This window comes from Somniosus microcephalus, chromosome 9 (assembly GCF_052327205.1).
Source record: "Somniosus microcephalus isolate GS21.2 chromosome 9, FLI_Smic_1.0, whole genome shotgun sequence".
NCBI classification, from domain to species: Eukaryota; Metazoa; Chordata; class Chondrichthyes; order Squaliformes; family Somniosidae; genus Somniosus; species Somniosus microcephalus.
The window spans coordinates 212,208,087-212,234,862 of record NC_140995.1 but is presented as its reverse complement, the minus strand read 5'-3'; the positions used below and the strand labels follow the sequence as shown (position 1 = coordinate 212,234,862).

General features: G+C 47.4%; 1 protein-coding gene across 1 annotated transcript in view; it reads right to left on the bottom strand.

Moving 5' to 3' along the window:
- acoxl (acyl-CoA oxidase-like) overlaps positions 1 to 26,776 on the bottom strand; it is a 348,406-nt gene that overhangs the window by 132,818 nt on the left and 188,812 nt on the right. The gene's annotated exons all lie outside the window — the stretch shown is intronic.

Genomic DNA, 26,776 nt, shown 5'->3' with positions numbered 1-26,776 from the left:
TCTGTCCAATTAGTCCCACTCCCCTGCTCTTTCCCCATAGTCCTGGAATTTTATCCTCTTCAAGCATATATTCAATTCTCTTTTTCAAAGTTATTGTTGAATCTGCTTCCACCATCCTTCCAGGCAGTGCATTCCAGGTCGTAACAACTCGCTGTGTTAAAAACTATGGGCTAGATTTTCAGTATAGACAGTTTTGGGGCGCTAACCTTAGCGCCCGCTCGAAGTTAGCGCCCGCCCCAAAGTAGCGCCCCGTTGCCGGAAATTCAGTGGCTTCGCCCTAAGAGGTTGGTGGAGCGCTAAAAGAGGCGTTCCACTACTATCTTTAGGCGCTAAGCCGGCGGTGCAGAGCGCAGCGCCCGAGCTCGGGCGCAGCGCACGGCAGACACTCTGGTGCCAGTGAGCTCTTAAAGGGGAAGGGTGCATGTGTTTTATGAGGATGAGGAGGATGAGGATGAGGATGAGGAGGATGAGGAGGAGGATGAGGAGGATGAGGATGAGGAGGAGGAGGAGGAGGAGACGACGACACAACAACACATGCAGACTGCCGTTTATAGTGCAGGAGGAGTGCCCTTTAATTTGCGCTCCCCTGGGTGTGTTGCGTTCCATTTTACAAACGCTCTGGACGCCAGCCGCAGAATGGGGCGGTCCGACTGAAGTTTGGATTCGGGGCGGCCAAAGGGCGTTGCACGAGGATGTGACGTCATTTTCTGCGCGCGCATCCGGGCGGCCGCTAAACTTTGCGCCGGCGCTAACGGGCAACTTAATTTGGGGCGGGCCGCAAACTGCGCTGCGCCCGGCCGCTACACGAATAGCGCCCGAAAATCACTTCTCTTAAGGCGCTAACTGCTGGCGCAAGCAACTGAAAATCTAGCCCTATGTCTCCTCAACTCCCCCCTGGTTTCTTTCGTTAGTCTTTTTATTTCAGATTCTTTATTTCTCTTGTCAGGAACGGAAAAAAAATTCTGCTACTAATTGGAGGACAGAGGTGGGCAGGGCAGTAGAGTTCATTTCATCATCTACCTCCTGCTCACGTCACAACAACTTCCATGAGGAGCAGGGCGGGGGGGGGGAGACACTGAGTGGAAGTGAGAAAGACAGTGGAGGAAAGGGGAAATGAGTGCACAAGAGATAGCAAGGGAGGTAGGTAGCAAGGTGAACTTTTTTGTGACAGAGCACCAAAGGTCAGTGATTACAAGAAAACCTAGCAGTGGTAGAGTAGAGGATGAGCAGTAAAGCCAGAGTCAGAGCAGTGGATGGTGCAGATTAGGAAAGGATCGTTCAGATAAGGTGCAGTAAGATGGTGGAGGGGTTTGAGGATGACGTACTGGTGCACAGGAAGCCAAGGACTGAAATTTGACAAGGACTGGGCTAATTGGCATAAATCGGCTGCTGCGTTTCCCACATTACAACAGTGAGTACACATCAAAAAGTACTTCATTGGCTGTAAAGCTCTCAGGAAGTTCTGAGGTCATTAAAGGCATTATATAAATGCAAGTTTTTCCTTTTTTTTCTTTTAAAAGTAGCGTAGGACTCTCTGCAAGACAGGGCTCGGGACACAAGAGTTCTGGACTGACTGGAGCTTGTGAGGAGGAAAGAAGGTTGTCAATTGAGAAATCAATTCCAGAGTGCGATGAAGGCGTAGAGTTAAGGACATCAGCAGCAGGGGGTGTAACAGGGCGAAACATTCCCAAATTGGAAAAATCAAGCCCAGTGGCAACTCACTGGATCTAGGACAAGAAGGTCAGCTCAGGATTCAGCACCGTCTAGTTTAGCTGGAGCAGGCAATTGGAGGACTGATTGATGAATCTGCAGCCAGAGGCATGTAGGTGCTGGTGGGACGGCCAACGTTGAGCAGAAGGGAATTCAGTTTCACTCAACAGGGTGTCGGACAGATAGTCGGATAGTACGACCACAGCTTTGGAGCCGATTTTGGCGGAGGAGCCGTAGAATTGGGGGGGGGTGGTCAATATACAAGTGAAAGGTGGGCCCTAAGCTTGTGAATTATTGGAAAAACGTGCACGGTGTGTGCATGAACTTCCAACGTGTGCTGCCAGCCAGCAACTCAAGTCTGAAGATTGACCCCGACAGAAACAGGTCTGTCCCAGCTGTGCTGAGCTAGCCAAAGCAGCAAGGCTAAAGAGGGAGGGAAAATTAACCAGAGTTCGCCCTCTTGATAGCTATGTAGTGAGGGATGCACGTGGTTATCAAGTTAATACAGGATCTGACTCGACTGCGATGTTGCTACGATCCGAAACTCAAGTCTAGATTTCTCCAATTGCTGTTTATCCTGTTCATTGTAAACAGATAATGCCAGTGTTAAAATAACACCGATCAGGAAGTCTACTCATCAACTGATTTGGCTCACACACGGCGAGCTGCATCTTGAGTGGGGTACGAGTGTGCTGCCAGTGCCATCAAAACCATAGTCCAGGAGAGGAGTGGGGAGGGGAGATTATCTGTAAATTTCCAATTGATGAAAATGTTAAATTATGAGAAATTTAAGGAACCACAAGAGATGAAACAGAAAATGCAGAAGTTTTAAGCAGGGTTACAGTAAAACAGCTGGTTCGACTTGAAATTGCGGCATTCTTCAAACGGATTCAAAGACTGATTCAAAGATTATGTGGTACACTGTCTGCTTCTTCAGCTTGTAAAGTGTTCTCAGAGTTGGTTGTTTACTACAAGAAAAAAAGTTACATGTCAGCTTGGCTCAGTTGGTAGCACTCATGCATCTGAATCCAAAAGTCACACGGCGTCTACTGACACCACTGTGTCAGCCAATGAGTTAGAGGTGGGGCGGGACTTACGGCAGGACTTGCCGCAAACAGTCTAGCCCTATAACAAACAAAGTCTATTTACTCAGCAAACAGAATCCATTTAAACAGCACGCTACAGCAGTCTATTTACTCAGTCTCTACCAACTATAGCAAACAGAACTCATGACCGAAACTACAGCAAAGTCACCCGATAAAAAAACAGGGTTATTTCACCAGCAACATACAGTGAGTGGAGTATAGTTACATAATACAAATTATGTGCGTGTTCAGTGTGTACCTCAATGATTTAGATATAGGCCTAGAGGAAGTGGTATTGACATTTTCAGATGATACCAAAACAGGGGAAATAGTTAATTCTTTTGGTAAAAGAATGGCAGCAGTAATTACACTCTGGATGGAAGTCGACTTACTGCTGTGGAAGAGCAAAGAGATTTGGGAGCACAGGTTCACAGGATATCAAAGGCAGCACTCAGTTTGATGAGGACATTAAAAAAAGCTAACAGAATTCTAGGTTATAGAAACATAGAAGATAGGAGCAGGAGTAGGCCATTCGGCCCCTCGAGCCTGCTCCGCCATTTAATGAGATCATGGCTGATCACCCAAATTCAGTACCCTGTCCCTGCTTTCTCCCCATATCCCTTGATCCCTTTAGCCTTAAGAAATATATCAAACTCCTTCTTGAATATATTTAATGAATTGGCCTCAACTGCTTTCTGTGGTAGAGAATTCCACAGGTTCACCACTCTCTGGGTGAAGAAATTCGTTCTTATCTCAGTCCTAAATGGCTTACCCCTTATCTTTAGACTGTAACCCCTGGTTCTGGGCTCCCCCGCCATCGGGAACATCCTTCCTGCATCTAGTCTGTCTAGTCCTGTTAGAATTTTATAAGTTTCAATGAGATCCCCTCTCATTCTTCTAAACTCTGGTGAATATAAGCCTAATCGACCCAATCTCTCTTCCTATGTCATTCCTGCCATCCCAGGTATCAGTCTGGTGAATCTTCGCTGCACTCCCTCCATGGCAAGAACATCCTCCCTCAGATAAGGCGACCAAAACTGCACACAATACTCAAGGTGTGGTCTCACCAAGGCCCTGTACAACTGCAGCAAGACAGCCTTGCTCCTGTACTCAAACCCTCTCGCTATGAAGGTCAACATACCATTTGCCTTCTTAACCGCCTGCTGCACCTGCATGCTTACCTTCAGCGACTGGTGCACAAGGACACCCAGGTCTCGTTGCACTTCCCCTTCTCCCAATCTTATATCAAGATGTACAGAATATAAAAGCCAAGAGGTAATGATGAGCCTATATAAAACCTTAATAAGAACATATGGTCATTTCATAGAACCATGTAATTTTACAGCACAGAAGGAGGCCATTTGGCCCATCGTGTTTGTGCCAGGTCTTTGCCAGAGCAATCTCAAACTACCAGAACTGAGAGGTTATAACTATTGGGAAAGATTGAACAGCCTGGGGCTCTTTTCTCTAGAAAAAAGACTGAGAGGTGACCTGACTGAGCTCACTATGATAATGAAAGGGTTTGATGGGGTAGACGTAGAGAAGATGTTTCCACTTGTCGGGCAGACCAGAACTAGGGGTCATAAATATAAGATAGTCACTAATAAATCCAATAGGGAATTCGGGAGAAACTTCTTTACCCAGAGAGTGGTTAGAACATGAAACTAGCTAGTAGGAGGAGTAGTTGACCAGCGACTAGCATAGATGCGCTTAAGGGGAACCTAGATAAGCACATGAGGGAGAAAGGAATAGAAGGTTATGTTGATGGGGTTAGATGAAGAAGGGTGGGAGGAGGCTCGTGATGAACAGTTGGGCCAAATAGCTTGTTTCTGTGCTGTAAATACTATGTAATAATTCCATTGCCTTACTCTGCCTCCTTAATTCCTCTGCTTCAAATCTTTGTCCATTTTTCCCTGAAAAGATACAGGTCTTGGCCTCAACTACTCCCAATGACAAACCATTCCATGCTGAAACAACTTCATGCATCAAAACAATTTCTCCTAACCGCACTCTCTTAGAGACAATGTTAAATTGATGACCGCTCATTACTGACTCTCCAACCAGAGGAAATAGTTTATCCCTATTCACCTATCAATACCCTTCATAATTTCAAAAACCTCTATTAAATCTCCTCTTAGCCTTCTCTGCTCCAATGGAAACAGTCCCAGTATTTCATCTCTGTTCATAACCATTGTTTCCCTGGCATTATCCTGGTGAATCTGCATTGTATGCGCTCTATGGCTTTAATGTCCCTTCTATAATGGACTGCCCAAAAGTGCATATAGTACTCGAACTGTGGCCTAGTTATTGCCTTGGCTCTTTACTGTTGTACTCCACTGTACTTATGAATGTTAATGCTCATCATTATGGTGCATGATAATGATAGAGAATTAATAAGTTTTCCACTTCTTAAAGAACTTACTGATTTGTTTTATTTAGTGTTAAGAACGTGATGGATCTAAAAACCTTGCCAAACTGTCACTAAACCTATGGCAAAAGGCAATTATTTCTATAATGTGATCTCTTACACTTATGTCCATCTGATTTGGTTTGTAGGACCTTGCTATGTGCAAACTGGCTGCCACGTTTGACAACAAAACAACAGTGACTGATTTAAAAAAGGTAATTCATTAGACGTGCGCTGGGATTTCCCGAGACCATGATATAGGCGAGTTCTTTCTTTCTGTGATTTTGAGTGGACCGTTTCCTGCCGTTAAACTGGAATGGATGCTTTTATAAAGTGAAATTAAGAAATTCAATTAGTATGCAGAGTGAGATCAAATTTTGAATTAATACTAGAAGCATAAAGGGGGGTGGGGGGGTTGGTGTGAGAAATTATTTTCATGCAAAGGATTATTAGAATGAAATGCATTGCCACAAGTGACTACTAAGTCAATCAAGATATTTAAAGACTTACATTTCTATAGCGCCTTTCACGACCACTGGATGTCCCAAAGCGCTTTACAGCCAATGAAGAACTTTTTGAAGTGTAGTCACAGTCGTAATGTAGGAAATGCGGCAGCCAATTTGTGCACAGCAAGCTCCCACAACCAGCAATGTGATAATGACCGGATAATCTGTTTTTTAATGTTGTTTGAGGGATAAATATTGGCCAGCACGCCAGGGATATCTCCCCTGCTCTTCTTCGAAATCGTGCCGTGGGATCCTTTACGTCTACCTGAGGGGGCGGGCGGGGCCTCGGTTTAACGTCTCATCCAAAAGACGGCACCTCCGACAGTGCACTGGAGTGTCAGCCTAGATTTTGTGTTCAAATCTCTGGAGTGGGACTTGAACCCACAACGCTCTGGCTCAGAGGTGAGAGTGCTACCAACGAGCAACGGCAGGCACCTAATTAGATAAAAGACTTGTATTGAAGGGTAGAGGGAAAGAGGATGACAGTGGGATTAGACTAAATGATGTGGAGGTAGCATCGGAATGCAGTGGGTCAAACGACCTCCTTCTGGAGTGAAAGTTCTATGACGATTAAGTGCATATGTCTGAGGCATATGAATCCAACTGATAGATGTCACACTTTCCACTGATCAGCATCAGTTAATCAATGGGGAAAAACGTAACTCATGTTTCATGGTAAATGTGAATTCGTTTCATTAAAACAGATTCAGTCCGTAAGTGAATAGGGCCTTTTTCAATTTTTTGTCTCCCCACTATAGACAGACCCTATTACAGGAAACTTTGGTTTATCCGGAGGTTGTATGTCCGGAAACCTCGATCTACCGGCAGAAATCAGGAGCCGTTTTGTTAGGTTTTTCTTCTTCTCGTGGCTTTGTTTTCAACAGTTGGGCTCTGGAAAGTCTCTCTGAAGCTGTTGCTAAGCTACAGAGATGCTTCCAAAGTACGGGCCGAGTGTTTACAAGCTGTTGCTAAGCAACAGTGTTTGTTGTCAGATACGGAGATGAAAACCTCCATATGCTTCAACATTAACTTTGTATGTCCGGCAGTTTTGATAGATCGGCAACAGCTCGGTCCCGTCGGTGCCGGATATAACAAAGTTTCCTGTACACAGTGACATTTACTGAGAGCTGCAAGTATCATTCAGTATGCCAACAGTTAATGTACTAACAGCATTATAAGATGCAGTGGTTTCAGTTAAAAGTGCAATGCAACAGCGGCAGGATTGGAAAAATAAAAACACAAGTACAGATGCCGCAAGAATACAGAAAGCACTCAAAGCCTTAAATAACAAATGGTGTCAGCATAAAAAGACAACACAAATTACGTCAGCAATAAAGAGGAACTTAAGTCCCGTTTAAAGCATGCAAAGCAATGGCACTTTGCCTGCAAAGCAATGGCACTTTGCCTGCAAAACAGGAATTTAAACAGCATTCTTCCTGGTTAGAGTTGTACATAAATTAATGAGCTCCACATGATGTCAGCATGAAAATGTTTCACACTACACTACTCTCTAATATTCAGCCAATGATAGCTTTGCATCTACCTTCTATTTTTCACAATGACAAGTTTTCTATTTTTAGCATTCACCTATTTTATATTCAGTCTCACTTGCATGTGCATTTTAATTATAACTAGCATAAATTGTTCACGTGTTCCCCGAATTTTCTGTCCTTAGCCAACCTCGCCTGAAGGCAGTGACTCATAGTGGAGTACTGTTCAATAAACAGCAGGAAGCCTCCCCTCTCCCCCCGCCTCCCCTCTCCCCCCACCGCCCCCCTCCCTGCAGTTATACTTTATATGGGAGTCTAGACAGCAAGTGCCAGCGGACTGTCCAACCTTGCAAAGCTCAAACCCACACTCAACCTTCTGATTCTCACCCAATGTCCGCATGTACAACAATAAATTTATATCCTGCTCTTCGTGTCGGCAAACAGCTGTGAGCGCTTTATAAAAAGGGGAGAGTGGACACTGAGCAGAAGACGGTAGAGAGACAGACAGAAGGGACAGTAGAAGAGAGGTGGTTATAAGGAGCTTTTGGAAGGCAGAGAGAAAAGTAGTAAGGCGCAGCGGTTTAGCTCTAAAGATCAGGGGTGTCATGGCTGAAAGATCAGCCCCAGATGGCGGATCGATGGGAGCACGGAACAAGCAGCAATCCAGAGTCAGAAGAACAGAGGACAAACGTGCACTGCCCCAAATTAAACAGGTCACCCAGGTTGGCTGAGGGGTGATGACACCGTACCATTAAATGAAGCCTCCCTGCCTGGCTATAGCTTCCACCATTTGCCCCGCCCAGACCGCCGTGGTGTCAGTGTGGCTCTCATCACCAAATCACACCTTGGTCTGTCCCCCTACTCCTCCGGCACCTTCTCCTCCTTTGAGCATCTCACCTTATTCCACACCTCTCACCTCTCAATTGAAATTCTCGTTCTCTACCGCCCACCCAAGTACCATAAAAATGTTATTACCGAGATATTTTCAGTGCTTTCCTCCCTCTGCACCGAATGACTTCTCATCCTCGGTGATTTCAACCTCCATTTCAATTCATCACGCTCTCTCGACTGAGCTCACCAGCCTCCTATCCTCCCTTAATCTCTCCCTCCATTAAACAACCCAACCCATATTCACAGCCAATCCCTCGACCTTGCCATCTCTCGTGGCCTCGCTACTCCCATCGTGTCAATCGCTGATGAGGCCATCTCTGACCACTTCCTCGTATCGCTCTCCACCCACATCCCCCTTCCCGCACCCCCCCCCACCGCCACTCCGCTTCCTTCTGGAAAAAACTCTCTCCCAATTGAACTTACGAAATCACAACTGTCCACCCTTTGGCCCTCCATTCACCACGACATTTCTGCAGCTACCGATCTGCTCAACCACACCCTCACCACCACCTTTGACGCCCTAGTCCCTATTAAAACCATTGATGTGCCTCAATAATTCCGAGACTCGAAGTTAGCAGAACAAAAACAAGGCTTTTATTAACTTAGAAAGTAACACGTAAAAGAGAGAGATGTCTTCCTTCTGGAGACTGAGGCCAGACTGAAGCTAGCTTACAAACGGGGCCAGGTATGGGCGGAGCCCTACACACAGCACATTCCAGTATACAATACAGCACATTCCAGTACACAATACAATGAGGTCTGGGGGAAGGGAAATGACACTGAAACCGATCTCAGTCACAGGCAGTGGTGAATGGAATATTTCATCACATTCACCCCTTCTACAGATTTAGTCTGTTCGGGGGTTTGATAGTCCTCTGTGACCGACGTGGCTGTTGCGGTGCCGCGGGTGTCGGCTGGGTGTCCCCGGTAGCCTCCTGGGTCTCTGCCGGGGGTGCCGCCAGGGTTGTTGGAGGGGTAGTTGGTGGGGGTGCCGTTGGTCGGTGTTCTTCCGGGGGTGATGAAAGAGTAGTGGGTGGGTAAGAGTTGCTGTGATCGTCGTTGCCGCTATTGCCGTGGTTGTTGTCGATGCCGGCTGGGGCGACGTCTTTTATGGACACGGTGTCCTCCCTTCCGTCGGCGTGCCGGACATATGCGTATTGGGGGTTGGCGTGGAGTAGGTGTACTGGCTCCACGAGAGGGTCCGTCTTGTGGCCCCTCACATGCCTTCGCACGAGTACCGGACCTGGGGTGGAGAGCCATGACGGCATGGATACGCCTGAGGTGGATTTCCGGGGAAAGACAAACATTCGTTCATGAGGCGTGGTATTAGTGGCCGTACACAATAGCGACCGTATCGAATGGAGCACATCCGAGAGGACTTCCTGCCAGCGGGAGATAGGGAGGCCCTTGGTCCTTAGAGCTAGAGTGACTGCTTTCCATACTGTCCCGTTCTCTCGCTCCACTTGGCCGTTACCCCGGGGGTTGTAGCTGGTGGTACGGCTCGTGGCGATCCCCTTGGACAGCATGTACTGGCGTAGCTCTTCACTCATGAAGGACGCCCCCCTATCCGTATGGATGTAGCTCGGCATACCGAACAGGCAGAACAGGCTGTTGAGGCATTTAATGACCGTGGCGCTGGTCATGTCTGGGCAGGGGAAGGCGAATGGGAACCGGGAGTATTCGTCCACAATGTTCAGGAAGTAAACATTGCGGTCGACGGACGGGAGGGGGCCCTTGAAATCTAAGCTGAGCCGCTCAAAGGGCCGTGTAGCTTTGATTAAGTGGGCTCTATCTGGGCGGTAGAACCGAGGCTTGCACTCAGCGCAAGTGCGGCAGTTCCTGGTCAGGGACCGAACTTCCTCAATCGAGTAGGGTAAGTTACGGGACTTTATGAAGTGGAACAGCCGCGTGACCCCTGGGTGGCAGAGGTCGTTGTGGAGGGTCTGTAGCCGATCCCCGGTGGCGCTGGCACACATCCCTCGTGAGAGGGCGTCAGGGGATTCGTTAAGGGCCCCTGGCCGGTAAATGATGTCGTACTCGAAGGTGGAGAGCTCGATCCGCCACCTAAGAATCTTATCATTTTTAATCTTCCCCCTCTGTTTATTATTGAACATAAACGCTACCGACCACTGGTCGGTAAGTAGGGTGAAGCGTTTGCCGGCTAGGTAGTGGCGCCAGTGGCGCACTGCCTCCACGATGGCTTGGGCCTCCTTTTCCACGGAGGAGTGTCTGATCTCGGGCGCTTGGAGGGTCCTCGAGAAGAAAGCTATGGGCCGCCCTGCCTGGTTGAGGGTGGCCGCCAAGGCGAAGTCAGACGCATCACTTTCCACTTGAAATGGAGTGTTCTCGTCCACTGCCTGTAGCGTGGCCCGCTCAATATCCTGCTTAATGCTTTTGAAGGCGGCGTGGGCCTCAGCAGAAAGCGGGAAAGAGGATGCTTTCAAGAGGGGGCGGGCTTTGTCGGAGTAGTTGGGGACCCATTGGGAATAATAAGAAAATAACCCCAGGCACCTTTTCAGGGCTTTGGGAGTGTTGGGCAGGGGCAGCTCCCGTAGGGGGCGCAATCGGTCGGGGTCTGGCCCGATTTCCCCATTCTCCACCACGCTGCCTAGTATGCAGAGGCGCGTGGTGTTGTAAATGCACTTGTCCTCGTTGTAGGTGAGGTTGAGTTTTTGTGCGGTTTTCAGGAACCTCTCGAGGTTCGAGTCGTGATCCTGCTGGTTGTGACCGCAGATGGTGACGTTGTCGAGGTAGGGAAAGGTTGCCTGCAAGTGGTGGTCATCGACCATGCGGTCCATCTCCCTCTGGAAGACCGAGACCCCATTCGTTACCCCAAAGGGGACTCTGAGGAATTGGTAGAGGCGTCCGTTCGCCTCGAAGGCGGTGTACGGGCGGTCCTCTGGTCTGATAGGGAGCTGGTGGTACGCTGACTTGAGGTCGATGGTGGAGAACACCCGGTATTGGGCGATTTGGTTCACCATTTCTGATATGCGGGGTAGCGGGTAGGCGTCTAGTAGGGTGTACCTGTTGATCGTTTGACTATAGTCGATCACCATCCGTTTCTTCTCGCTACCCCTTACCACTACCACTTGGGCGCGCCACGGGCTGTTGCTGCGTTCAATAATGCGCTCTTTCAGGAGCCTGTCTACCTCGGTCGCGATAAACCGCCTGTCCTCCCAGCTGTACCTCCTGCTTTTGGCCGGCAGTTAGGGGTAAGGTTCGCGAATAGCGAAGGCGGCTTTACCTTCAGGGTAGCCAGACCGCACACTGTGAGGGGCGGCTGGGACCCACCGTACTTGAGCGTGATGCTTTGGTGGTTGCACTGGAAATCCAGGCCCAAGATCACGCTCGCACATAGGTTCTTCATGATTAATACTTTAAAATTATCATATACAGTTCCGCTAACGCACAATTGTACCGTGCAGTAACCCAGAATGGTCGATGTCTGGGTTTTATCAGCCATAGAGATGGTACCCTGAGTAGGGACCACCTTTATGGAGAGTTGTTGTGCCAGTTCTGGGTGGATAAAGCTCTCCGTGCTTCCACTGTCAATTAAGCATTTAACCCGGCACCCGTTTACCTCGATGTCCACCATTGATCTGGATAGCGGGTGCGGCCTGGTCTGGTCCACTGTGACCGATGCCACTGTAGGGCCCTGATCGATACAAGATGGCGTCCATGCTGTCTGCTCACAAGATGGCGGACCCCACGAGGTCGGGCAAGATGGCGTCCAAGATGGCCGCTCCCACGGCGCACACGCGGCGGTGGCGGGTTTTCCGGCGGTTGGTTTTCCGGCGGGGTTCCCTCTGCACACCTTCCCGAAGTGCCCCTTCTTACCGCACTTAAAGCAGGTGGTGCCTTTCGCCGGGCACAGGTTTCTGGTGTGCTTTGGCTGCCCGCAGAAGTAGCAGTTGGGTCCCTGACGCGTCGCGGCTGTCGTAGGGCTTCTGGGGGGAGAGCGGGGCCCAGCCGGTGTCGGGCTGGGAAGATGCCTTCCAAGATGGCGGCGCCCTCGGTGCACACGTGGTGGCGTGGACGGCGCGGGCTGAAGAGTAGGCGTCCGAGTTTCTCTGGGCCACATCCAGGGATCGCGCGGTGTCCGCAGCCTGTTTCAGGTCCAACCCCGTTCTTTCCAGCAGTCTTTGCCGGATGTAAGTGGAGCTGAGGCCTGTGATGAAGGCATCGCGAACAAGCTCGTCAGTGTACACTGCGGCTTTTACATCTCGGCACTTGCAGTCTTTGCCAAGCATTTTCAGGGTGCTTAGGAACTCCTCCACCGATTCCCCAGGTCGCTGTGCGCGGGTAGCGAGCAGGTGCCTAGCATACACCTCATTCGTAGGCTGCTGGTAATGCGCCTTTAAGATGTCGCAGGCGGCCAGGTACGTCTCGGCGTCTTGGATGAGGGGGTAAACCCGGTGGCTTACCCAATTCCGCAGAATTCCGAGTCTCATCCTCGCAGCGTCCGTAGCGTCTTTGACGGCTGCGGAATTGTCCAGGAAGAATTCCATACACTCAAACCAGTGTCCGAAGCGTGCTGATGCGTCCGGAGCATGTTGATCCAAATCCAAACGTTCGGGTTTCAGGAGTTGATCCATAGTGTTGAAAAATAAGTTAATAAAATTGATGTGCCTCAATAATTCCGAGACTCGAAGTTAGCAGAACAAAAACAAGGCTTTTATTAACTTAGAAAGTAACACGTAAAAGAGAGAGATGTCTTCCTTCTGGAGACTGAGGCCAGACTGAAGCTAGCTTACAAACGGGGCCAGGTATGGGCGGAGCCCTACACACAGCACATTCCAGTATACAATACAGCACATTCCAGTACACAATACAATGAGGTCTGGGGGAAGGGAAATGACACTGAAACCGATCTCAGTCACAGGCAGTGGTGAATGGAATATTTCATCACAACCATTACTCTCTCTCGCCCTGGCCGTTCCCCTGATACGGCCCTCATCTTCGCTCCCTTAAGTCCGAGGGACACAGATTTCAACGGATATGGCAGACAACTGGTCTAGCCATTCACCGCCAGATCTGGCTGGAACCCATAAAGCACAATCGGGCCCTGCTCTCGTCTGCCAAAATTGCTCACTAGTCCAGAATCATTCTGGAATTCAAAGAGTGCTTTGTGCATTGAGTGCTGCTGGAGTTTTGCTAAGTGGGAGAAAAATCATTTAAGTGTATTTTGTGAATTTTAGTGTGTTAAGAAGTCAATTATTTGAAGTAAGTTTAATTTTTTAAGGGTTTTTTAAACTCTTGGGCAGTTTAAACAGGAAGTAGAATCCAGGTATAAAAGGGGAGGGGCTAGTGCGGTGCACGGAGTGCTTTGTGCATTGAGTGCTGCTGGAGTTTTGCTAAGTGGGAGAGTTCGGATAAGTGGGAGGTGAGGGTGTGTTTTTTGCTCTGTTTTGTTCCCCACTCCCAGGCTTGGACAACACTGCGGAGGCGGAGCAGCGAGATGAGTCAACCAAACAGGCTCCACAGACAGTATTCAAGGAGGAGGTTGGTGATCAGCTGGTGGTTGGTTTTCTTCCTTCTCTTCTCTTTCATACCTTTAAGTTGGTAAGTCCTATTGAATAGTGGTGTGATATTATCATATATATCCGGGCAGGGTCTTCTTAACTAATAATAAGAAATTTAATTAATTATATAGAATGGAGCAGGTGATGTGTTACTGTTGCGAGATGTGGGAGCCGGTGAACCCCATTGAGGCTAACGGTGATTACATCTGCGACAAGTGTTTGCTGCTAGAGGAACTCAAGTTCCATGTTATGGAGCTTGAGACCGAGCTTCGGACACTGCGACACATCAGGGAGGGGGAGAAGTTCCTGGACTCTATGTTTCAGGAGATGGTCACACCTATGAAGTTAATTACTGCAGATGTAGTCCGTGGTCAGGGACAGGACGGTGTGACTACGAGTGAGGAAGGTACAGGGATCCAGGATGTAGTGTTGAAGGAGACGCAGCCCTTGTTCTTGTCCAGCAGGATCGAGGTTCTTACTCCCTGTGAGGGCGGGAGCGGGGACTGCAGGGAGGATGAGCAACCTGGCCACAGCACCGTGGTACAGGGGGCCATTCAAGTGGAGGGAGTAAAAAGAAATGTTGTAGTGGTAGGGGATAGTATCATTAGGGGGATAGATAGGGTTCTCTGCAGTCAAGAGCGGGAGTCCCGAAGGCTGTGTTGCCTGCCTGGTGCCAGGGTTAAGGACATCTCTTCTGGGCTGGAAAGAAACTTGCAGTGGGAGGGGGAGGATCCAGTTGTCGTGGTCCATGTTGGTACAAACGACGTAGATAGGACAAGGAAGACGGTTCTGTTAAAGGAGTATGAGCAGCTAGGGGTCAAATTAAAAAACAGAACCTCAAGGGTAATAATCTCTGGGTTATTACCTGAGCCACGAGCGAATTTGGCTAGGATAAATAAAATTAAAGAGTTAAATGCGTGGCTCAAAGACTGGTGTGGGAGAAATGGGTTTTGCTTCTTGGGACACTGGCACCAGTACTGGGACAGGAGGGAGCTGTTCTGTTGGGACGGACTCCACTTGGCCAGTGCTGGGACTAGAGTCCTGGCGAATCATATAACTAGGGCTGTAGAGAGGGCTTTAAACTAATTAGTGGGGGGGAGGTTTCTAGAGAGCAAATAATAGAAATGACAACAGAGAAGGTCATAGACTTAGGTAGCAGTGGGGGAATTAAAAAACAGAATGTGTCAGGAAGGGACAGAAGGTATGGAGTAAAAAGTAAAGTACTAAAAAGGGAAAAAACAGGAACTAAGTGTTACAAAACATATTTGAAAGTTCTTTATCTGAATGCACGTAGCATTCGTAACAAAATGAATGAGTTAACGGCACAAATAATGACATATGGGTATGATCTTGTGGCCATTACAGAAACATGGCTGCAGGGTGACCATGACTGGGAATTAAACATACCAGGTTATTTAACAATCAGGAAGGACAGGCAGGAAGGGAGAGGAGGTGGGGTGGCTATGTTAATAAAGGAAGGAATCACTATAATACAGAGAAATGATATTGGGTCAAAGGAGCAGGATAGTGAAACAGTTTGGGTGGAGGTAAGGAATAATAAGGGGAAAAAAACACTAGTGGGTGTAGTCTATAGGCCTCCGAACAGTTGCAACTCTGTTGGACGGAGTATTAATCAGGAAATAGTTGAGGCTTGTAATAAGGGAACAGCTATAATTATGGGGGATTTTAATTATCATATTAACTGGACAAATCAAATTGGGCAGAGCAGCCTTGAGGAAGAGTTCATTGAGTGTATTAGGGATGGGTTTCTTGAGCAGTATGTAACTGAACCGACCAGGGGGCAAGCAACCTTAGATTTGGTCCTGTGTAATGAGACAGGATTAATTAAAAATGTCCTAGTAAAGGATCCCCTTGGAATGAGTGACCATAACATGGTTGAGTTCCATATTCAATTAGAGGGTGAGAAGGTTGGATCTCAAACAAGCGTGCTGAGCTTGAATAAAGGAGACTATGAAGGTATGAGAGCGGAATTAATTAGAGTGGACTGGGAAAATAGATTAAAGGGTAAGACGGTACATGACCAGTGGTGTACATTTAAGGAGTTATTTTACAACTTCCAAAAAAAATATATTCCACTGAGGAAAAAAGGGTGTAAAAGAAAAGATAGCCATCCGTGGCTAAGTAAAGTAATTAAGGATAGTATCCGACTAAAAACAAGGGCATATAAGGTAGCCAAATCTAGTGGGAGGATGGAAGATTGGGAAGTCTTTAAAAGACAGCAAAAAATAACAAAAAGATTGATTAAGAAAGGGAAGATAGATTATGAAAGTAAATTAGCAAAAAATATAAAAACAGACAGTAAAAGTTTCTATAGTTATATAAAAAGAAAAAGGGTGGCTAAAGTAAATGTTGGTCCCTTAGAGGATGAGACCGGGAAATTAATGGTGGGAAACATGGAGATGGCAAAAACACTGAACAATTATTTTGTATCAGTCTTTACAGTAGAGGACACTAAGAATATCCCAACACTGGACAAACAGGGGGCTCTAGGGGGGGAGGAACTAAATACGATTAAAATCACTAAGGAAGTGGTACTTGGTAAAATAATGGGACTCAAGGCGGATAAATCCCCTGGACCTGATGGCTTGCATCCCAGGGTCTTGAGGGAAGTAGCGGTAGGGATTGTGGATGCATTGGTAATAATTTTCCAAAACTCACTGGACTCAGCAAAGGTCCCGGCAGATTGGAAAACTGCTAATGTAACACCCTTATTTAAAAAGGGTAGTAGGCAGAAGGCTGGAAACTATAGACCTGTTAGCCTAACATCTGTGGTTGGTAAAATGTTAGAGTCCATTATTAAGGAGACAGTAACGGGACATTTGGATAAACATAATTTAATAGGGCAAACTCAGCATGGTTTCATGAAGGGGAAGTCATGTTTAACAAATTTGCTTGAGTTTTTTGAGGAAGTAACATACAGGGTGGATAAAGGGGAACCAGTGGACGTAGTGTATTTAGACTTCCAAAAGGCATTTGACAAGGTGCCACACAAAAGATTATTGCTCAAGATAAAAAATCACGGGATTGGGGGTAATATTCTGGCGTGGGTGGAGGATTGGCTCTCTAACAGAAAGCAGAGAGTTGGGATAAATGGTTCGTTCTCAGATTGGCAACCAGTAACTAGTGGTGTTCCGCAGGGGTCAGTGCTGGGTCCCCAACTCTTTACAATCTATATTAACGATTTGGAGGAGGGGACCGAGTGTAACATATCAAAGTTTGCAGATGATACAAAGATGGGAGGGAAAGTAGTGAGTGAGGAGGACATAAAAAACCTGCAAAGGGACATAGACAGGCTAAGTAAGTGGGCAGAGATTTGGCAGATGGAATACAATACTGGAAAGTGTGAGGTTATGCACTTTGGCAGGAAAAATCATAGAGCAAGTTATTATCTTAATGGCAAGAAACTGGAAAGTACTGTAGTACAAAGGGATCTGGGGGTCCTGGTGCACGAAACTCAAAAAGTTAGTATGCAGGTGCAGCAAGTGATTAAGAAGGCCAATGGAATGTTGGCTTTTATTGCTAGGGGGTTGGAATATAAAAACAGGGAGGTATTGCTGCAGTTGTACAAGGTATTGGTGAGGCCGCACCTGGAATACTGCATACAGTTTTGGTGTCCATACTTAAGAAAAGACATACTTGCTCTCGAGTCAGTACAAAGAAGGTTCACTCGGTTAATCCCGGGGATGAGGGGGTGGTCATATGAGGAGAGGTTGAGTAGATTGGGACTCTACTCATTGGAGTTCAGAAGAATGAGAGGCGATCTTATTGAAACATATAAGATTGTGAAGGGGCTTGATCGGGTGGATGCGGTGAGGATGTTCCCAATGATGGGTGAAACTAGAACTAGGGGGCATAATCTTAAAATAAGGGGCTGCTCATTCAAAACTGAGATGAGGAGAAACTTCTTCACTCAGAGGGTGGTAGGTTTGTGGAATTTGCTGCCCCAGAAAGCTGTGGAAGCTACATCATTAAATAAATTTAAAACAGAAATAGATAGTTTCCTAGAAGTAAAGGGAATAAAGGGTTACGGGGAGCGGGCAGGAAATTGGACATGAGTCTGGGTTCGGAATGGTCATGGCCCTGTGGGTAGTGGAGCGGGCCCAGGGGCCGTGTAGCCTTGTTCTGCTCCTACTGTGTTCTAATTCTGTTAGATTTCAGGAGATGGTTTTATTCCTGTTCCTGGCTGGGGTGGAGATCGCCTTTACAGAAGGTAAGTACTGTAGAAAATATAGGGACAGAGTGATCTCCTGGAAGAATTTCGATCGCCTAGATGGGTCGGAGAGGAATTTCCCAGATTTTTTTCTCCCAAATTGGCCATTGGGTCTTTATCTGGTTTTTCGCCTCTCCCGGGAGATCACATGGGTTCGGGTGGATGCAGAGTGATAGAAGATTTGAGGTTAGGATCAGATCAGCCATGATCTTATTGAATGGTGGAGCAGGCTCGAGGGGCCGATTGGCCTACTCCTGCTCCTATTTCTTATGTTCTTATAAACCCTGGCTCCTCTTCTCTACTACTAATCATCTTCTTAAACCCCTCTCCCCTGCCTCCTCCACCCGCACCTCTGACAAGTGTGAGGAGCTCACGGACTTCCATTCAGCTGCCTCTGCCACTTCCCTTCCTTCCGGGCCAAACTTCCTCGAAGGTTCCTGACGTAATAAACCTCACTACGCACTTGGTTTGAGTATAAAGCAAGGCTTTAATCAACTTGTTTCAGAACATGGAGGTCTAGTTGTACTTCACTAGTTCCTGTCTTACAAAATGTCCCTGGGCAAGCTGGGCCCACGCCCGAGTATTTATACTCCTTGGACGGCGCCACCAGCTGGCCGTCCAGTGTTATTTCATGAGTCGTTTCTTTATGATGATGAGATTTATAACAGTTCCCTCTTGCCCTAGTCCTGAACTCACATCTTTCTCCAGTTTCTCTCTGATCTTACTTCATGACCTCGCCATGCTCATCTTGTCCATGAGATCCACTTCCTGCTCCCTCGACCCTATTCCCACCAAACTGCTGACCACCCAACTTCCTTTTCTGGCTCCCATGTTAGCTGACATTGTTAATGGTTCTCTCTCCTCAGGCACTGTCCCCATCTCCCTCAAATCTGCTGTCATCATTCCTCTCCTCAAAAAAATCCTTGACCTCTCCATCCTTGCAAACTACCGCCCCATCTCCAACCTCCCTTTCCTCTCCAAATTCCTTGAACATGTTGTCGCCTCCCAAATCCGTGCCCATCTTTCCCGCAACTCCATGTTTGAATCCCTCCAATCAGGTTTCCGCCCCTGCCACAGTACCGAAACGGCTCTCATCAAAGTCACAAATGACATCCTTTGTGACTGTTACAAAGGTAAAGTATCCCTCCTCGTCCTTCTTAACTTGTCTGCAGCCTTTGACACAGTTGACCACTCCATCCTCCTTCAACGCCTCTCCACCGTCGTCCAGCTGGGTGGGACTGCACTTGCTTGGTTCCATTCTTATCTATCTAATTGTAGCCAGAGAATCACCTGCAACGACTTCTCTTCCCGCCCCCCGTGTCATTAGCTCTGGGGTCCCCCAAGGATCTATCTTTGGCCCCCTCTTATTTCTCATCTACATGCTGCCCCTTGGCGACATCATCCAAAAACACAGCGTCAGTTACAACACCCAGCTCTACCTGACTACCTCTTCTCTCGGCCACTCCACGGTCTCTCAATTGTCAGAATGCTTGTCCGACATCTGGATGTGGCTCGGTGTCAAATTTTTTGTCTAATACTCCTGTGAAGCGCCTTGGGACATTTTATAAGGCACTATATAAATACAAGTTGTTGTTGCTGGTGTTGCAAGTAAATTTCAAACCTGTCTGCAGCACCATTCCCAAACTTTTAAACCATTCTGTCTCCCATCCCTCAAGCCTAAAGGAGTTAGTTTAGAGTGCTTGGACTTGGCAGATAAAACAAGTCTGAAATGTTAATTTGTGTTTCCCCCCCCCCCCCCCACTTCTCAGTTATGTATCTAATTTTATTTTGATAGCATATAGTTTACTGCTTAATCTATGCAGCATCAGTGTTAAATTCCCCTGAGTGAGTAGTGTGGAAAAAAACAAATCAAGCACTCTTTTGCTTTTGTGGAGACCAGGGCAATGCACAGACCAGGAAGGCCTCAAGTTCAATCCCTGGTCCGTGCTGAGTGAGGCGATCTCCACTAAGGCAGCAGTAGGAATGAAACAACTTGGCTCAGTACCTCCGGGTTAGGAAAGGGAAAAATCAGCCAGGCTTTCCACTCGGATTGTTATCCAGCAACTCCTGCTGGGAATTAACGTGTTCCTCTTAGGCAGTCTCTCGGAACCGAGGATGACTTGCTTCCACATGAGTTTTCAGGTGACTGATGAGTCCAATGCAGGACCTACAGTCTCTGTCACAGGTGGGGCAGACGGTGGTTGAAGGGGCAGGTGGGTGGGGTGCTTGGGTTGACATGCGCTGCTTGCGATTGGCTTCCGCTTGCTCCCGGCGAAGAGACTCGAGGTGTTCGGCGCCTTCACGGATGATTCTCCTCCACTTTGTGCGGTCTTAGGCCAGGGATTCCCAGGTGTCAGTGGGGATGTTGCACTTTTTCAAGGAGGCTTTGAGGGTGTCCTTGAAGCGTTTCCTCTGTCCACCTGGGGTTCTCTTGCCGTGTTGGAGCTCCGAGTCGAGCGCTTGTTTTGGGAGTCTCGTATCGGGCACGTGGACGATGTGACCCGTCCATCGGAATTGATCGAGCGTGGTCAAAGCTTCGATGCTGGGGATGTTGGCCTGAGCGAGAACACTGACGTTGGTGCGCCTATCCTGCCAATGGATTTGCAGGATAGAATCAAATTGACATGTACGGATGTTGGGTCAGGAAAGGTTCGGGCTCAGCTCTGATGCCCACTGCAGTCGAATAGCCCATCAACGCATGAATGTCAGCCAGTTGGCCGAGGTACTGGAGGGTGTCTGCTGCCTGTGGAACCATACCATCAGCAAGGATGCATGTGTTTGAGGAAGAAGGTGGAATCGGAGTGAAAAAGAAAAAGGAAATGGAAAAACCAAAACGGAACAGATGTTCACGTTCCAACTTGCAATTATATTTTTTTTATTTTGCTTTTAAGAAAAAATGCTTGCCCCACCAGTTCCATCGCTCGTCTCCCGAAAACAATGAGTCCTTGCTAGGATACAGTTGCACGAGTAATCCGTTAGCCTCCGTGGGTTTAAATTCCCATGCTCCACAGACAGAGGAAGGGGACCAGGAACATAAGAAATAGGAGTAGGAGTAGGCCATTCGGCCCTTCGAGCCTGCTCCGCCATTCAATGAGATCATGGCTGATCTTCTACCTCAATTCCATTCACCGGCCTTATCGCCATATCCCTTGATGCCCTTACTAGTCAGAAATATATCGACATCTGTTTTGAATAGACCCAATGACTGAGCCTCCACAGCCCTCTGGGATAGAGAATTCCAAAGATTCACCACCCTTTACAAAAGCCATCACTGAGAGTCCAGGATAGAAATTGACAAGATTCTCTCCCCCTGGTTCCTGCCTAAGGGGCCGCGCATTCGCCCTGCTGCCCCCTGAGCCTCTCAAGATGGCGGCCGTTAACCTGGACCCGTCACCGGGAGAAAGCCCTGCAGCTGCCGCCCCACTTGGGGCAAACGCCCGGCCCGGAGGCTCTTGTTCGGGGCCTGAGGCCCACCCCAGGTGTTTCTGAAGCGGATAATGTTGAGTGTTTTAATAATGGGGCCTGGGGCTGCACTCAGGGTGTGTGCAGCCCGCGTTTCCCCGGGGTTTATTAACCCGCTCCCTGAGCTCTCTCACCTGATGTGTCAGGGGCTCTAAAGCGTGGGAGCTGAGATAGGTGCGACATTGGATTGTCACAGATGGTTGGTTGAAAACTTACTCACCAAAACTGACATCCACGGAGTGTGCCGGTGTGTTGTTAAGTGCTTTTTGGCACAACGCCACCCCACTGAGAATAAAAAAAGTCAAAGGCCACAGACTCACATCTTCAGTACAATATGCAAGGCTTTTTTTTCCTGCTTTGGTCTCACCATCTCTTCATGTTCTGACTTAAGTAACCTGACCACAAACAGAATGTTCTCGATCAATATGAAGATATGTTCACAGAGATTTACATGAACGAATCTCTGTAATGTTTACAGCCACTTTAAATAAACCATTGCAAGTCATTAGTTAAACCTTGAAACATTGTTATGAAAGACGGCACCTGGATAGAACCCTTCCCATTAGGCTCCCGCTCGCATCCTTCATCTTCTGTGCCAGCATTGGTTCAGTGGTAGCACTCTAGAAGGTCGTGGGTTCATGCCCCATTCTAGGCTGACAATCCAGTGCAATACTGAGGGAGTGCTGTACTGTCGGAGGTGCCATCTTTCAGATGAGACATTAAACCGAGGCCCTGTCTACCCACTCAGCTGGAAGTAAAAGATCCCATAGTGCTATTTTAACTAGAGCAGCAGTGTTGTCTCAGTGTCCTGGCCAATATAACTAAAAGCATCACTAAAAAACAGATTATCTGGTCATTATCACATGCGAGGTTATCCACTTTGGTGTCAAAAACAGAAAGGCAGATTATTATCTGAATGGCAATAAATTGGGAGAAGGGGAAGTGCAACGAGACCTGGGTGTCCTTGTGCACCAGTCGCTGAAGGTAAGCATGCAGGTGCAGCAGGCGGTGAAGAAGGCAAATAGTATGTTGGCCTTCATAGCAAAAGGGTTTGAGTACAGGAGCAAGGATGTCCTGCTGCAGTTGTACAGGGCCTTGGTGAGACCACACCTAGAGTATTGTGTGCAGTTTTGGTTGCCTTATCTGAGGAAGAATGTTCTTGCCATGGAAGGAGTTCAGCGAAGATTCACAAGGCTGATCCCTGGGATGGCAGGAATGACGTATGAGGAGAGATTGTGTCGATTGGGCTTATACTCGCTGGAGTTTAGAAGAATGAGAGGGGATCTCATCGAAACTTATAAAATTCTGACAGGTCTGGACAAACTAGATGCAGGTAGAATGTTCCCGATGGTCGGAGAGTCCAGAACCAGGGGTCACAGTCTAAGGATAAGGGGTAAGCCATTTAGGACAGAGATGAGGAAGAATTTCTTCACCCAGAGAGTAGTGAACCTGTGGAATTCTCTACCACAGAAGGCGGTTGAGGCCAATTCATTAAATATATTGAAGAAGGAGTTAGATATATTTCTTAGAGCTAACGGGATCAAGGGGTATGGGGAGAAGGCAGGTACGGGGTACTGAGTTTGGATGATCAGCCATGATCTCATCGAATGGCAGAGCAAGCTCGAGGGGCCGAATGGCCTACTCCTGCTCCTATCTTCTATGTTTCTATGCTGCTTGTGTTTCCTTGCTGTGTGCATATTGGCTGCTGCATTTGCCTACATTACAACAGTGACTGCACTTCAAAAGTATTTTATTGGCTGTAAAGCACTTTGGGACATCCTGAGGTCATGAAAGGCGCTATATAAATGCAAGCTCTTTCATTGCTGCCATGCCATCATGGGAGGTAGCCATTTTCTCCATCTCCACAGTTATGCTAGTCCCTGGCTCAATCAGCAAATTCCCAATAGCCATTCAGCAGGCTTGCTACCAATGTTCCCTCTCATTTTTGGCCATGGGCCAATTTTACAACAACAGCTTTTACTACAACAATGGCAGCAACAGCCACCAATTAAAAGCATATATACAGTAATACCATATTGCCACTTCACTATCTCAAATCTTGAGACAATCAGACAAGGTTCGATACAGGTTTAACATAACTTCTCTGCTTTTGAATTCTATTCCTCTAGAAATAAACCCCAGTGCTTTATTTGCATCTTTTTGGCTTTTTTAACCTGCGTTGCTACTTTTAATGATTTGTGAAGCTATACCCCTAGATCTCTTTGTACCTCTACTCCAATTAGTCTCTTATTTTCCAAGGAGTAGGTGGCCTCCTTATTCCTCCTATAAATATGCACCACCTCACATTTATCTATACTGAAATTCATTCGTCATTTACATGTCCATTCTGCAAGTTTGTTTATGGTGGAATTAATTTAAATTTTTAGTTTGTCATGTACAAACTTTATTTTTTTAAAATAATTACTTGTCAGAAATGACGGATATAAAAGAACTGCATAATAATGCATTAACACTTCAGAAATGTCACTCAGTTACACGGTTATGCATCGACAAACAATCCAAAAGCCCAAGATTGAGCTGAAAGAGGCATACTATTCGTGCAATTTGTATTGATTTTAAAGTTTTCAACATGTTAGCCCATCTCTCATGTTACTATAGCAATGGCAGGACAAGCAGCAGAAGCAGTGGCTTTCCTATGGCGCTGACGTGCTGTATGTCCACCTTGTTAAGAGAAGCAAAAAGAGGAAATAGCGGAGGCTCTGACTATCATTTTCCAATCCTTTCTGGCTACAGGTGAGTGCCAAAGGACTGGAGCACTGCTAATGTGGTACCTTTGTTTAAAAAGGGAGAAAGGGATAGACCGAGTAATTACAGGCCAATCAGCCTAACCTTGGTGGTGGGAAAATTATTGGAAAAAATTCTGAGGGACAGGATAAATCTTCATTTAGAAAGACACGGATTAATCAAGGACAGTCAGCACGGATTTGTTAAGGGAAGGTCGTGTCTGACTAACTAAACCGAATTTTTTGAGGAGGTAACAAGGAGGGTCGATGAGGGTAGTGCCTTTGATGTAGTGTATATGGATTTTAGCAAGGCTTTTGATAAGGTCCCACATGGCAGACTGGGCACGAAAGTAAAAGCCCATGGGATCCAAGGCAAAGTGGCAGGTTGGATCCAAAATTGGCTCAGAGGCAGGAAGCAGAGGGTAATGGTTGATGGGTGTTTTTGTGACTGGAAGGCTGTTTCCAGTAAGGTTCCGCAGGGCTCAGTACTGGGTCCCTTGCTTTTTGTGGTATATATCAATGATGTAGACTTGAATGTAGGGGGTATGATAAAGAAGTTTGCAATGATACTAAAATCGGCTGTGTGGTTGATACTGAAGAAGAAAGCTGTAGACGGCAGGAAGATATCAATAAATTGGTCAGGTGGGCAGAACAGTGGCAAATGGAATTCAATCCGGAGAAGTGTGAGGTAATGCATTTGGGGAGGGCTAACAAGGCAAGGGAATACACATTAAATGGTAGGACACTGAGTAGTGTAGAGGAACAAAGGGACCTTGGAGTGCATGTCCACAGATCCCTGAAGGTAGCAGGCCAAGTAGATAAGGTGGTTAAGAAGGCATACGGAATGCTTGCCTTTATTAGCCGAGGCATTGAATACAAGAGCAGGGAGGTTATTCTTAAACTGTATAAAACACTAGTTAGGCTGCAGCTAGATTACTGCGTGCAGTTCTGGTCACCACATTACAGGAGAAATGTGATTGCACTAGAGAGGGTACAGAGGAGATTTACGAGGATGTTGGCTGGACTGGGGAATTTTAGTTATGAGGAAAGATTGGATAGGCTGGGTTTGCTTTCTTTGGAACAGAGGAAGCTGAGGGGAGGCTTTATTGAGGTGTATAAAATTATGAGGGGCCTAGATAGAGTGGACAGGACAGACCTATTTCCCTTAGCAGAGAGGTCAACAACCAGGGGGCATAGATTTAAAGTAATTGGTAGGAGGTTTAGAGGAGATTTGAGGGGAAATTTCCTCACCCAGAGGGTGGTGAACGTCCGGAACTCACTGCCTGAAAGGGTGGTAGAGGCAGAAACCCTCATCACATTTAAAAAGTGCTTGGATATGCACTTGAAGTGCCGTAACCTACAGGGCTATGGACCAAGAGCTGGAAAGTGGGATTAGGCTGGATAGCTCTTTGTCGGCTGGTGCGGATACGATGGGCCGAAATGGCCTCCTTCCGTGCTGTAAATTTCTATGATTTTATGATAAGTAATTAGAATATTAATCACAATGCAACCTAGACAACCAACAAATATAAAGTGCTGCAGTTCTTTAGTTCGCAGTATTAAAAAGAATTGAACAATTGAACAAGAACGGGTATCCGTATTTTCAACCTCAATAACTTCCATTAATAAACGTTGTCTTCGTTAACCAGCACACCCCCATGTGACATGTCAGAAATGCAGCACAAGTGCAGAAAAAAAATTTGCGTCACCGAATTAAAAACAAATAGCAGGAAAAGCAATGATTTAACAGAAATAAACATTCATCTTTCTTCCTGGTTTATTGGGTATGAAGTGAATAGTGAGAGTTTCCTGACGTTCTTCCCTCCTCCGCCCCTGACGTTCTCCCCCACCCTGCCCCCCCACCCCAGTTCTTGACATCCTCTCCCCCCTCCTCTCCTCTCTCTTCCACCCCCTTCGATCCTCTCTCTCCCTCCTCCAATCACCTCTCTCCCCCCTCCAATCCTCTCCTCTCCTCTCTACCCCCTCCGATATCCTCTCACCCACTCCGAGCCCCTTTCTCTCTCCTCCCTCCTCTCCCTCTGAATCCCTCTCTCTCCAGCCTCCGATCCCCTCTCTCTCCAGCCTCCGATCCCCTCTCTCTCCAGCCTCCGATCCCCTCTCTCTCTCCAGCCTCCAATCCCCTCTCTCTCTCTCTTCAACCCCCGGTCCCCTCTCTTTCTCTCCCAGTCTGTCTCTCTCCCTCTCCCCCGTTTCTCTCTCCCCCAGTCTTTCTCTCTCCTTCCAAGTCTTTCTCCCCCTCTCGCTCTCTGTCTCTCTGCCCGTCTCGCTCCCTCTCCACCAGTCTCTCTCCACCAGTTTCTCTCTCTCTTTCCCAGTCTCTCTCTCCTTCTCACACTACCCCTAGTCTCTCTCCCTCCGTCTCTCTCCCCCAGTCTCTTTCCCCACTCTCTTTCCCTCCCTCTCCATCTCCCCCAGTCTCTCTCCCTGTCTCTCTTTCTCCCTCTCCCCAGCCTCCCTCTCCCCCCGTGTCTCTCTCTCCCTCTCCCCCAGTCTCTCTCTCCCTCTCTTCCCTCCAAGTCTCTCTCTCTCTACCCCACCATCTCTGTCTCTCTACCCCCACCACCGTCTCTCTCTCAGGTGCTGAAAGAGTTTCAGGAGTTAGGCTCTAAATTAAAAAGCAGGATCTCGAGGGTAACAATCTCTGGATTATTGCACGAGCCACATGCAAATTGGCATAAAAGCAGACAGATCAGGAGAACTAACACGT